Here is a 14,592-nt window from a genome sequence, read left to right as displayed (position 1 = left end):
GGTTTGATGAGGCCCTAAGCTATTGAAGGTAATGGGGCCCTTTATATGTCCAGCTATCCTTTGTCATCAACAAATTATCGCTGTTTTTTGTGTTGAATATATGCTATATGGTAATTTATGGACCTAATAGGTATCTAAAGCCATTTGCACATAACAAAATATGTATTTTATCAAAGTAATTGTTGAACTGAAATACAAAGAAGTATATTAATAATGAAATAATTATTAAGCTCTAACTTAAAATGATTTTTTATTCATACCAAACTTAATAATGCAAACACATTGGCATTTGGCAAAAACAAAAGTTCCTTTAGAAATACAATTTACAAAGACTCATAATGTAGTCTCTAGAAACTTGCTATAACATGAAATAATAATAGGTGTAAATATATGATGCAAACTACTAATAATTATAAATAGCTTTATTAATATGAAATTAAGTAGTCCACACTGTTCATTGGGAGAGCAGACCTTTGTACCCTGTTACACTTAGTGAGTGTAAAAGACGGTATTGATGATCTAAATTACAATACTTTCCTTCTTGCCTTTGCCAAAGCCAAGTCACTGATGATATCATCAAATGATAAACTGCGTAGCTTGTCACTTTCTATGCACATGAGGCTGAGGTTACATAATTTATCTTGAGACATTGTTGTTCTAAATTCATTTTTTATCCTCTTCAGCTGAGAAAAGGATCTTTCTCCATGGCAATTTGCAGTCATCATACAAAGGAACATTCTCAGAATTGCTTCTACATTAGGGAATGCTGATTGGACATGGTCATTAAATATTACTTGGTACAGATCCTGATGTGTCAGATTATCATGTTCATGGCTTTGACTATGTCTAACATATTGATGAAAATGCTTGAGTTCTCCAACAAGGTTCATGTACACATCTTCAGGATATGTTTGGCTTAAAGCATTAACTTCTTCACAAATCTCTTATTCTGTAGCATCTAATTTTGTTAAGAATGAATTTTTTTTTTGCAGCATCATTGTATACTGATGCCCTTTGTGCCATATTTGATTCTAATGCATCCATCACAGGTATAAATGCTTTGATTCTGAACTTGTCTCTTGGCTCAAGGTTCTTTAAAGCTTCATCATCATCTTCACCTATATGCCTCCTTCTAGATCTTCTTCTGCTTTTCTTGTAATCAACATCAGGCAATTTGTCCTTTGCCTGTTCTTCAAAATGATCAAAAAGATCTCTGGAACCTTTAACAAAATCAGAAAGTGAAGCATACAATTTACTACATACATCTAGGCTAATTTTGGGGTCTTGTAGTGATTGACTAGCCTTGTGAAATTCATCCAGCAAATAACTCCACAAATATAACATTACCATAAATTCATGTTCCTCTATTTTATTCAAAATGTTTCTGGCTTGATTTCTTGTTTCACCCTTCTCTGTGGTATCAATATGCAGCTGATGCAATGTAGAAATTATTTCATCAAAACTGTCAAGCATTGCACTTGTGGCCCTTGAATGAGCTTCCCATCTAGTCTTTGATAAAGACTTTGGAACTTTTGAATCATCTTTGAAGAATGACAACAGTACTGCCCATCTATGTGTAGATGATGAAAAGAAATCATATATTTCTTGAACAATTCCAAAAAAGTTTACTGCATCTAAGCAACAGTTAACTGCTGCTCTACCAACAAGATTCAAGGAATGACCTGCACATGGAATATACATAGCATACTTATTAATCTTCAATATTATTTCTTGCATACCCTTGTATTTGCCAGACATATTGGCAGCATTATCATATGACTGGCCTCGACACTTACTAAAATCTTTTTTGCATTCATTTGTAAGGTAGACATGCACCATCTTAGCCATACTTTCCCCTGGGTGGCTACCCATCTCTAGGAAGGATAGAAAACGTTCAATAGGGAGCCCATCATCTGGTGAGACATACCTTACAATAACAGTGAGCTGATCAACATGGGACAGGTCTGGAGTGGAATCTACAGATAAACTGAAGTACCCTGCAGTTTTTAAATCATCCAAAGTTGATTCTCTTACTTTAAATGACATCATTTGGATAAATTCATCACATATATTTTTTAGAAAGATACGATGTGACACCTGATCCTCTATTTCCAAATTCTTTTATATGGTTTGCTAGAAAAGGATCAAATTTTGCAATAAGTTCAAGTAATCCAAGGTAATTGCCATTGTGGGGAGAACCAAATATTTCCTCATCTCCTCTGAAAGATAAACCACGCTCTGCCAGAGTTATTATGACTGTCTGCCACATCTTGTTCAAGAACATGTTTCCAGTACTGCCGTTCATTATGTATCTGTTCTGCTAGTTGACAGTCAATTGTTGAGCCACTTTTTCGTCTTGTAAGATATGCTACTGAAGCTGTTCTATGGTCTTCAGAGTTTTCATGACTTTGAACTAAATAGGAGTTGCGCCAATCAGAAAACCCATCTGATGATAATGGTGTGCAAGAATTTGAAAATAGTTTGCACACAAAACAGTATACACGACCAGTTTCTGGTGAATACACTAACCATTCTCTGCAGTATTTTTCACCATTAGCCCGTTTGGGATAGAACAAGCTCTTTGAACAATATCTGTCTTGGTTTGCAAAAGACCTCTTTGACTTTTCAAATGAACCATCTGAATGCTGACACTCTGACAGACCTTTTTCTACCCAGTATACAATGTCATAGCCCAACATCATTCTGTTTGTATTTTGATGTTGAATCTTCTGTGCTTGTACTACTCTCTGGTTGGTCAATCTGAATATTTCTTGCTTCAGTCATTGAAGCAGATTCTATAGAACTAGATGTACCAGGTTCGGTATCAGGAATGGGACAAATATCACATGACTGACTTGCTGGGGTATAGGCTTTGGGTTCATCAGGCCCCTTATCTGTCTTTGTAAAGAAGCTATCTAATTTTGGCAATTTGCTAAGCTCTTCTTCAGCTTTCTGCTTCTTCTTCCTCTTTTGAGCTCCACTTTTGTAATTTCTGGTTGACATTTTAGAAACTGTAAGAAAAATATTTAATATAATTATAATATTTATATATAGTATTATAGTAGCAAGTGGGGGTAATAGGGAACCGTACTAGTAAATAATAATATAGGCTTACTACTACATAATAAAGATGAACATTTTTCTAAAGTAATTTTATAATGGGATCAAAATAAATAAATTATGTATTACATGAAATCAATCAGTAGGCATAAGACTCATACCCTTAGTCTGTGCTGCCTGATCATCAGTCTACAAGCACTCTTTAATATTAGATAACAGGTACAACAGCTTGACCTACATTCAACTGTGCTGCACTGCAGTCTGCAGCTGCATGCTACATGTTGCCATGCAACCAGTCCATGCAGAATGTAGGCACCCTATATGAGCAAACCAGTGATATTTTAGGGAGCAGGCTAGCAGGCAGGGCCCATTACTTACATCATAGGAGCCTACACAACACAAAACACTGTTGCTGTATGTAGGTTTTATTTTATTTGTTTTTTTATCTTATATTTTGGAAATGTACAGCCAGTTTTTTTTCTTTTAATTTTTTTGGGGGGGCCCAAGACAGTGGGGCCCTAAGCTACAGCTTGTTTAGCTTATACGTAAATCTGGCACGTAAAACCGTTTTCACAGCAAGGAGCAGAGGTGGTTTGCCATTGCCTTCCTCTGCCTACCAGCCAAAGTCGGAAGTGACCAGGGGCATGAACAGCTTGCCAGGCCTCCATTAAAGGGGATGAGAAGAAAGCAGATGAGAGCACTGCAAGCTTCTGGCTGTGCCAGAGACAGCTGGGTAAGTGGAGGAGGAATATGATGGCTGTGAACCTTACCCTCAACCTCCAGGTGGGGCCTGGAGATCTCCCTGAATTACAACTGATCTCCAGGGGACAGACAGCCATTCCCCTGGAGAAAATGGTTGCTTTGGAGGATGGACTGTAAGGTGTCATACCAACTTACCTCCCTCCCCTCTCCAAACCATGCCTTCCCCAAGCACAACCCCCAAATCTCCAGGAATTTCCCAAACCAGAGCTCGCAACCCTATGGCCAGGTCTGCAGTGATGGAAAGGCTGGAAAAGGAGGAGGAGAAGAAAAATTGGTTTTATATGCCGACTTTCTCTATTAAGGGAGAATCAAACCAGTTTACAATCTCCTTCCCTCCCCCTCCCCACAACAAACACCCTGAGAGGTAGGTGGGACTGAGAGAGTGTGACTAGCCCAAAGTCACCCAGCTAGCTTCATGTGTAGGAGTGGGGAAACAAATCCAGTTCACTAGATTAGCCTCTGCTGCTCACGTGGAAGAGTGGGGAATCAAACCCGGTTTTTCAGATCAGAGTCCACTGCTCCTAACCACCCTTAACCACTACACGGGCTCTCAGACAAGTACCCCTAGGCCCAACATCATTAGCATTTGGAGCCAGCCAGCCAGTGCAGTGTAGTGGTTAGAGTGTTGAACTAGGATCTGGGAGACCTAGATTCCAATGCCTGCTTTGCTGTGGAAGCTCACTGGGTGTTCTTGGGGCATTCAGCCACTCTCAGTCTAACCTACTTTACAGGGTTGTTGTGAGGACAAAATGGAGAAGAGGAGAACTATGTAAGCCTTTTTGGGCCCCTACTGGGGAGAAAAGTGGGCTATAAATAAGGTTGCCAGCTCTGGATTGGGAGATTTGGGGGTAAAGCCTGGGGTGGGTGGGGTTTGAGGAAGGGAGTGACCTCAGCTGGGTAAAATGGCAAAGAGTCCACCCTGTAAAGCAACCATTTCCGCCAGGGGAACCAATCTCTATCATCTGGAGATCAGTAGTAATTCCGGGAGATCTCCAGTATTTTTCCCCCTGACATTTCGCCAGCAGCTGTGGCAGGCATCTTCAGAGGAGTAAGATGCCTGCCACAGCTGCTGGCGAAACGTCAGGAAAGAAAATACCAAGACCACGCTCACACAGCCCGGATAACCTACAAGAACCAGAGGAAGGGGAAGCCCCGGCATTTGTGAGGGCTGGCAGCGAGGTCATCTCTAATGGATGGAAAACTCATGCATAACTCCAAGGAACAACCAAGACAGACCTGGGGCAAACGTGAGTGAAGTACCCATGCATAAATGACCTTAGTCTGTCTGTAGCAGTAGAAATGAGCAAGAGTCCACTAGCACTGTAAAGACTAACAACATTTCTGTCAGTCACAGCTCACCTTGTTAAGTCTTTAAGGTGCCAATGGACACTTACTCTTTTTTACAATGCCAGGAATTTGCAATATGATCTCTAGTGCCTCTTCCTTTTCTGAATCCAGCTTGAACATCTGACATTTCTCGTTGTCCTTCTTAGGGCTCTGGTAATTTTGAGATCAGGGCGCTTACTTTCTCAAGTGATTCAGACAAATAATTGTTAACAAGCTGGTTGGGGGCGAGAAGAGGGGGCGTGATTCAAGAGAATATGGCTTACTTCTAAACCCACTGTGGCTCAACATGCAATTCATTGTATAAGGCTGACTTGCTGGAAGAGAAGTCGCTTTCCCCCACATTGCCAGCTTTGTTCAGTGTTTGCTTTCTGATGCTATTTTGGTTTCCTGGCTCTCGATTTAATACCTTTTGGCTGCCTGACTGAACGACACCTAACTAAAAACATGCTAAAATGATTTTCTTCTCTAATCTCCATCTGAGTCTACTAAAAATAGGATTGACATTTTGAGCTCTGAAATGCTGGTGACCCCAGTGGGACCAGAAGGAAAGTGGATGAAGCCCGGTCAGCTAGTCAAGGGTGGGGCTAGATTACAATCTGGGCTCAGGGGTGGAGCTAAAGTGAGATTTACCAAATCTGGTGGGTCAAAAATGGGTTCAGGACTTGGCATATCCTTTGTAGAGACTGGCAAAATCTATGGTTTATTAGTAGAGTTGCCAGTTCCAGGTTGGGAAAAACCTGGAGATTTTGGGGTTGTAGCTTAAGGAAGCTGGGGTTTGGGGAGAGGAGGGACCTCAGTATGGTATAATGCCATAGAGTCTACCTTCCAAAGAGGCCATTTTCTCCAGGTGAACTAATCTCTGTTGCAGGTGACATGATGATGTCACTTCTGGTGCACGCCAGAAGTGACGTCACCACATTGCTGATGACAGAGGCCTAGGCCTCAGTTTGCTGCTGGTAATTTCCCCCTACCCCCCACCAGTTGTCAGGGGGTACCTGGCAACCCTACTATGAGTGCAATCCTAAGCAGAGTTACACTTGTCTAAATCAGTGGTGGATGTAACTTTGCTCAGAATTGTACTCAGGCCTCTCAGAGGTCCAGAATGTCGCAGGCCAATTCCATCTCTTGAGCCCTAATAAAAATTAAAAATGATGGCACATAATGCATATAAAAAGCAAATTGCGAAACTGATCAAATGCCAAAAGTACCTTTATTAAGACCAACCATAAATCACATCCTCCTTTCTTGGGGATCCTCAAGTAAGACTAGGGGGAGAGAGTATTTTTAAACCAATATGAATAGGGTTGCCAACCTCCAGGTACTAGTCGGAGATCTCCTGCTATTACAACTGATCTCCAGCTGATAGAGATCAGTTCCCCTGGAGAAAATGGCCACCTTGGCAATTGGACTCTGTGGCATTGAAGTCTCTTCCCTCCCCAAACCCCACCCTCCTCAGGTTCTGCCCCAAAAACTTCCTGTTGGTGGCAAAGAGGGATCTGGCAACCCTAAATATGAAACACATGGGTAAGATAAATAAACTCTTCTCCCCTGCCTTACCTCATTGAGGTTGGTTGATTTTAGCATTTTTCTGCCACCGGAGCTTAATTTTGGTATTGGGTTTCAAACACAGGGATATGGTATTAGAAGGGGCAGGGTTTGTTTCCTCCCCATGTGCTCCATTTGCAGACCCTACCATCTCTTATATTTTCACAAGAATGGGGGACATAGTCCTCCCATCCTTCTCTACCTGGAATAACAGTTTCTGACAGAGAGGCAGGATGTATTGGGAAAAGGTATGGTTCTCTCATGAAACGACAGAGATTAAGAGATCTCAGATATTGAATCGGGTTCATTCTTAGTTAGGGAGATCCATCTGGCCCTGATTTCTCATCATATATGGGTGGGTGGGAGCCTTAAGCTCTACCTGTATTTCCTGAAGTCTACCAATCGGGTACACTTCCTGTTGTGTGTGTGTTTGGTAAAAGCCTGAGTCTCGCCTCTGTTCCCTATCTAGTCTGCACAATCTGCTTGCCTGTCAGTTAGTACAAGCAAAGGGTTTCCATCTGTTCCTTGCAAGGAAGACACTCTGCCTATCGCCAGGATTGGTGAAGCCTGGGCTCCGTCCACCAACACTGCTAACTGGGTGAACTGCCTAGATCTGTGCAGCTCTGCTTGTCTGCCAGCCAGTAACAGCAAAGCATTTGCCTCTGTCAACCCCTGCAGGAATCTGGATAGCTCTTGATCATTTGTTTGTTTTTCAATCCCAAAAAAGCACAATGAGTAAATTGTTTGAGTAAATCAGTCAATATAATTCTCATCACATTAGGTGGTGTCACCTAAGATCTTTGGTCAAGGAAGTCCTGCCAGAATGACTCAAAGTTCTCTGGGTAGTTTAGGAGAACTGGGACCCCATTACTATAAGAAATCCATGGCTTTTGTAATACCTACTAGCTGCCCTCACAGAGCCCTGTTCAGTTATTAAGAATTTGATGCTCCAACCTTGCAGTGCACTACCCTTGATCCTTCTGATACATGCAGTCACCATTTTGTGTGAATCACACAACATCTTTATCATCCAGTGGCAGTATGCACACATGCAAATCCTCAAAAACCAGGGTTTCCAATCACTGGTGCTATCGAGCCAATGCCGTGACATCACTTGTGTGGGAAACCTGGAAGTGATGTCAGTCCTCTCTAGGAATGGCTGGAAACCCTATGGTTTTACCATAGACTTTCTGATAATTCCTAGAGAGGCATGATGTTGCTTCCAGGTTTTCCCAGAAGTGACATCATGCCATCACTGATGGATGCCTTCCAAGTTCCCCCCTTGGTTTTCCTCTGGTTTCCAGCCCATGCCTGGAAACCCTACTCCAAACCCCTTTCTGAGCACAATGCATAATTAATACATTGCATTCATAGCCACAGACCTCTAAATACCACACACTAAAGGAGAATAGAGAAGAGTTCTTGACACGTTCTGGCTAAATGCTCTACTAATGTTCTTCCAAATGCATCTGACTGGCAATTGCTGGAAACAACACAATGGACCTGTGCTCTGATCCAGCAGGGTTCCTTTTATATCCATATGTTCAGATGCCCCTTATGATCTCTGCCAGATGACATCTTCACACTGGTGGGCAGGAATCTCAGTGTGCACCACTGTGCACAGCTCATCTCCTATGCTTCTCTCTCATTTCTAAGATCTTTCCAAGCTGCAAAAAAACGGAACATGCATTTCAATGAGCCAGGCCCTTGAGAACGGTAGATTTCCAGAAGTTAAATAGGCTTCTGTTTAGTTTCAGCGTCAGAATTATCATCATATGGCTGGAAGATACAGCTGTGATATTAAAACCTGACAAAAATAGCATTGATATTTTGCTGCCGCATCCACTTATCAGATGTGCTGTTTGAGAGATTCATTACTTCATTATGCATTCTGCCAAATACCCGAAATCTGGATGGTTTTTCGACACAGTCTTTCATCAAGGTTGAGAAGCATAGAACATTTTTTCCCAGCCACCTCTTGGTGGCAGTTTAGTCTACTTACTGAATCCCTAACTTCTCTGCATTCTCATTTAGGGAAGATTTGAAGCACAGGAAATATGAAGCAAGGCTGTCCAGCTCTGATTGCAATATTACAATTCACATGATATTCATAGAATACCCTAATAACAAATGACATCTCATGGCAGCATGAAATACAGCAAGCATGGTAAAGACTTTTACTGTACAGCATGGCCCATACTTTTGCTATACAGATAGGGAACTGTAATGCGGTCGGTAAAAGGGACATACCCAGACCTGAAGGGCCCAGGCTAGCTCGATCTCATTACATCCTGAAAGCTAAGCAGGGTTAGTATTTAGATGGGAGACCACCAAGGAGGTCCAGGGTCGCTCCATAGAGGCAGGCAATGGCAAACCACCTTTGAAGTCTCTTGCCTTGAAAAACCCAAGATGTCATCATAAGTGGCTATGCCATGACAGCACTTTCCATCATCCAAGGGGGTGTGCTGGGTACAGAGGGAGGAGACCCTCCATTCCTCTTGAACACCTGCCTTGCATGGAATCAGACCCTTGGTCCATCACAGACAATGAACTGGGTTGCACATGCAGGGAAAGACTATGCTTTGTTTGAGACCTGGAGGGACAATAGCAGCAATACGTCTGTGTTTGGAGATTGAGTATCTGGAGACTGGAGAAGGGATAAAGCTTGCAACTCATGCTAAAACAAAAAGCCCAAAAGTATCTTAATGTGAGCTCCAGGCCTGGGAGTGCAGCTGGCCTCCAAGGTTGTATAGCTCAGAAGGTTGTTACGTCTGCTCGCTCTCTGTTTGCGTGATAACTGTAATCTACCATGAGAAGCAGACTTGGCCTGGGATCCAGCTGTGCCTTTGGTTTTCTGTATATGTTCCAACCTGCTCTTCCCCGCCCCCCCATTAGAGTCCTCGTACCTTTCCCTGTAAGTTTCTGCTACTCACCTCCTGCTTCCTGAATAAACCAGCTTCTTAGACTACTCTGTCTGGACGTTTGGTGATTGGGATTTAACACTTCCCAAGGCAAAATAGGGATCATGGTAGTTCTCAGAGAATAGGGTCTGTTCCTTAGGGCAACTAGAGGCCATTACATGAAGTGATAGCGTTGCTACTCTGAAAATTTCAGGGTGAAGTCTGGACAAGGCAGAGTTTGGAATGGGGAAGGACCTTGAGAGTCAGCGTGGTGTGGTAGTTAAGAGCGGTGGACTCTAGTCTGGAGAACTGGGTTTGATTCCCCACTCCTCCACATGAAGCCAGCTGGGTGAACTTGGGCTAGTCACAGTTCTCTCCGGACTCTCTTAGCCTCACTTACCTTACAAGGTGTCTGTTGTGGGGAAGGGAAGGCGATTGTAAGCCGGTTTGATTCTCCTTAAAAGGTAGAGAAAATCAGCATATTTAAACCAACTCTTCTTCTTCTTGGGTGGGTGTAATGCCAAAGAGCCCACCCTCCAAAGCAGCCATTTTCTCCAGGGAACTGATCTATGTTGCCTTAGACAGTTGCAATCCCAGGAGCTCTCCAGGCCCAGCTGGAGGTTGGCAACCTTATATGCCAATAAATATTTATACTGGATATTACACAAAATGTATTATTTGTAAGGTATTATTTACCCACAATGGGCAATCATATTATCTAGAACACCACAAATTTTAGCATTTTTCATTTCATCCAAGAATACAATTACTCTTAAGTTGCCCAACAGTCCAGACGGCAGCTTTTCCCCCCTCTATGCTAAAATCCTCCCTGCGTTAAGCTGCAAATTGAGAGGAGCATTTTTCAAACACCAAAGTCCTTTCTATTTTTGGTCCTTTTAAGCTCTTTAACCTGCTATACTGCTTTAATTCCAACCAATAAAAATAATCTTGATTGACACAACCCAGTTTCATGGTGGGGGAGGGGGAATACAATAATTTTCCCGAGAGAAAGAGACAGAGAGAAAAAATCACTATAATGATTGAGGGTTACTATATCAAGCAGAATTTTGTTTAATCTTCAATTTAGCCTGCTAGTATCGAAGAATCTCCTTTTGAACAAATCACAACCCAGACACAATGGTGTAATAAATATAATGTAATCTCTTTCCTCAGCTTTATCATCACAAGAACCTTACTAGGTGGTTTCGGCTGAAAGAAAATGACTGGTTCAAGGTCACTCCGTGAGCTTCATGGATAATTTTATTAGTGTTATCAACATGTTTGTATCCCACTTTAGCTCGTGGGATTCAAGGCGGCTAACACGGAAACAGCAAGTTGTAAAGACACAAAGCATCATATGAGTCTACTAGCAGAGGAAAAAAATAGTATATACATATAAGTGGGGGAAAGGAGGGTAGTGGAAATTTGAATGCTGGTTGCCTTGGTCTTAATCCAACACTTGCGATGCTACTCCACAGTGGTTCATCCAGCATATTGTGTGTTCTTTTGAACATAAATGTGGCCCAAAGGTGGAGTATGTGGGTTTTGGAAGTACTCATAAGAAGAAAAATATTGTGGACGAGGTTTGTACTCCCCCCCCCCACCTCCGAAGGCAGAATGGTGCTTCTGATTCAACCATCTGGTTTCCCATTTCAAGGATAGGTGAGGGGTGTGGGAACGGCTTCCTGAAGCAGCCAACAGCAACACCAAATCTGCTTTAAAATAATAAAATGATGGTTTTCAAACTATGCTCGGGGGAAAGCTGGCATTCCTTGGCAGTGTGGCCACTTATGCAGGGCTGTTTCCCTGCGGTCACCCCCGCCAACTGCTCCGGTGCTTTGTTTAGATTATGCATGCCTTTCCTGGCTGTCAGAGGTTGCCTCGCTTTCCCTGCGCATTTCCGCGTGTTTGGCCCGTGTTTTCCGGATGCTGTTTTAGCAAGAATCCGGAAAACACCGGCCAAACATGCAGAACCACACGGGGGAGAGCGAGGCAACCTCTGATGGTCAGGAAAGGAATGCCCAATCAAAAAAAATCACCGGAGCAGTTGGCAAGGGTGACCACGAGGAAACAGCCCTGCATAAATGGCCTGTATGTGGGGTTCCTTTAGGATCCTGAGGACAAGCCTCCCTGAAAGAGAGCTTGTGTACCAAAAAGGATCTTCCTCAACTATGCTTGGGACACAACTAGATGTTACTGCATCCACGGTTCTGACCCACTGGGGGGGGGGGCGCGGCTGTTTTAGCACTTGAGAAGGTGTGGGAGGAGCAAGTGCCTGGTTCTACTATGCTACACCCTTGCAGCATTTTTAAATGGCCTAAATTCAGCTGTGTAAGGCCGGTGATGGCCATGGGTCAGACCCATGGATGCCGTAACATCTAGTTGTACCCTCAGATGCAGGTGAGGGACAGAATGTGTTCCAGAACACATGCAAATTCAACAAACTAATCTGCACAATAGAAGAAGAAGAGTTGGTTTTTATATCCCACTTTTCTCTACTTTTAAGGAATGTCAAAGAGGTTTACAATCTCCTTCCCTTCCTCTCCCCACAACAGACACCTTGGGAGGTAGGTGGGGCTGAGAGAGTTCAGAGTTCAGAGAGAACTGGTATAGCCCAAGGTCGCCCAGCAGGCTTCATATGGAGGAGTTGGGAAACAAACCCAGTTCACCAGATTAGAATCTGGTTCACCAGATAAGAGTCCACCACTCATGTGGAGGAGTGGGGATTCAAACCTGGTTCCCCAGATCAGAGTCCGCCACTCTTAACCACTACGCCACACTGCAAGGCTCATGGCAAAATTATTGTGGTTCCTCAGCAGAGAAGTTGGGGGTTCACTGCATGTAGAAATGTTTAAAAGCACTTTAATAAAAGTAGTAATAAAGGCAAGTTGTTTTTCGAAACACTTAATGTTCACTGCAAATTGAAGTTGTTATGCAGGCTAATAATGGGCTATAATGACGATTAGACATTAAAAGGATGTGACTCATTGGCTGTGATTATATATTGGTCTCAATGACATCATAATAGCTTTGTCCAATGAAGTGATGAATGGCTGGACTGTCTATAATTTACCCGGTTAAAAAATGGCACCCAGTAATCGCCATAGCTCATGTATCCATCGAAGCAGTTAGAGACACTCTCTGTCATCAAGCAAAAATGGATTGCTGCTTTAGAGAATATCACCCAGATATGTCTAACAGATATTGGTGAATTTGTGTTCATTGTGCAAGAAACTTGCACAGAAATGAGGGAGAGGTTCCATTTATCCCTACTCCACAGGGAAAACATGTGCCATATGTCTGATCTATGATACTTCCTCAAGAATCTGAATTTAGGTGCAGTAGCTGTTATGTCACTACAACACAATAACCCTTTCTTGCATGATCAGGGTAGTGCCGATCACCACTTTCGAACCAGGAAGCAATTTTCCTCCAGGCCAGATTGGCTGGGGATCCTGGAGGGGTTTTTGTTGTTGTTGTTTTTTGCCATCTTCTGGGCGTGGAGTAGGGGTCACTGGGTATGTGGGTGGGGGAGGTAGTTGTGAATTTCCTGCGCTGTGCAGGGGGTTGGACTAGATGACCCTGGTGATCCCTTCCAACTCTACGATTCTATGACACCCTGCTAGTGCTGGCTTTTTACTTGGGATGTCACAGCGATGTGGCAAGCTCACAATGCAGGCATGTGTGCAAGTCTGGACACTGGATTTTTCTGTTCCTTGGATCCATACCCATATCAGACTGGCGCCTAGAGTATCCAAGGTCCAACTGAATCCAAAATGGATCCATGCCCATACAATTTCCATGGGTATAGGGGGGTCTGCTTGAGTCAGTGCCATATAAAGCTCTCTGTTGCACTGTGGCTCAAAAAGAAAAAATAGGGTTTGGAGGAGGAGGTGCCAATGTCCGTGCCTGGCAACCTAACGGCAGGAGGGTTTTGGGGCAGAGCCAGAGGAGGGCAGGGTTTGGGGAGGGGAGGGACTTCAATTCCATAGAGTCCAATTGCCAAAGCGACCATTTTCTCCAGGTGAACTGATCTCTATTGGCTAGAGATCAGTTGTAATAGCAGATCTCCAGCTAGTACCTGGAAGTTGGCAACCCTATACTGACCTGACAACATTCAATGAGAAATAGCTTTGAGGTTTGGGGCAGGGCTTGGATGCAGATGGTAGTAACAATCACAGAAATGGAAATACTGGAGTAACCACAAACATGGGGCTCAGTATGGCAGATGGGGCCAGCCATGATCAATGGTGCATGCTGGAAACTTAGTAGTGTCAAGGCAGTCCACTTGTCATTCCATGCAACTTGACTGACTCAAGGAGAGGTGATGAGGAAGACAGGGGGCAGGATCAGTACCCACACCAATGCTGCCCCTGAGTACACCCCTTCCCTTTAACGAATAGCTGCTGCTCATTCCAATGGGGAACAGTAAATAATCTGTTGTGTTTGTGGAGGTCACAGTGGAAACAAACATCACCCTTCCCTTGACAAGGTGATGGCCTCTCCTTAGGTTGCCAGGTCCCTCTTTGCCACTGCTGGGAAATTTTTGGAGTGAAGCCTGAGGAGGGCAGGGTTTGGGGAGGGGCTTCAATGCCATAGAGTCCAATTGCCAAAGTGGCCATTTTCTCAGGTGAACTGATCTCTTGTAATAGCAGGAGATCTCCAGCTAGTACCTGGAGATTGGCAACCATAACTCTTCCCCACCTATCCAACCTCATGGATAACATTGCCAAACTCCAGGTGGTGGCTGGAGATCTCCCGCTATTACAAATGATCTCCAGGTGACAGGGATCAGCTCCCCTGGAAAAATGGCAGCTTTGGAAGGTGAACTCAATGGCATTATACCCCACTGAAGTCCCTCCCTTCCTCAAACCACACCCTCCTCAAGTTCCACCCCCCAAATCTCAGGTATTTCTCCATCCTGAGCTGGCAACCCTATTCATGGGGGATGCTGGTTCCCTCGGTGTGGAGCACACAA

This window comes from Euleptes europaea, chromosome 11 (assembly GCF_029931775.1).
Source record: "Euleptes europaea isolate rEulEur1 chromosome 11, rEulEur1.hap1, whole genome shotgun sequence".
NCBI classification, from domain to species: domain Eukaryota; kingdom Metazoa; phylum Chordata; class Lepidosauria; order Squamata; family Sphaerodactylidae; genus Euleptes; species Euleptes europaea.
This window is presented reverse-complemented; position numbering follows the sequence as displayed.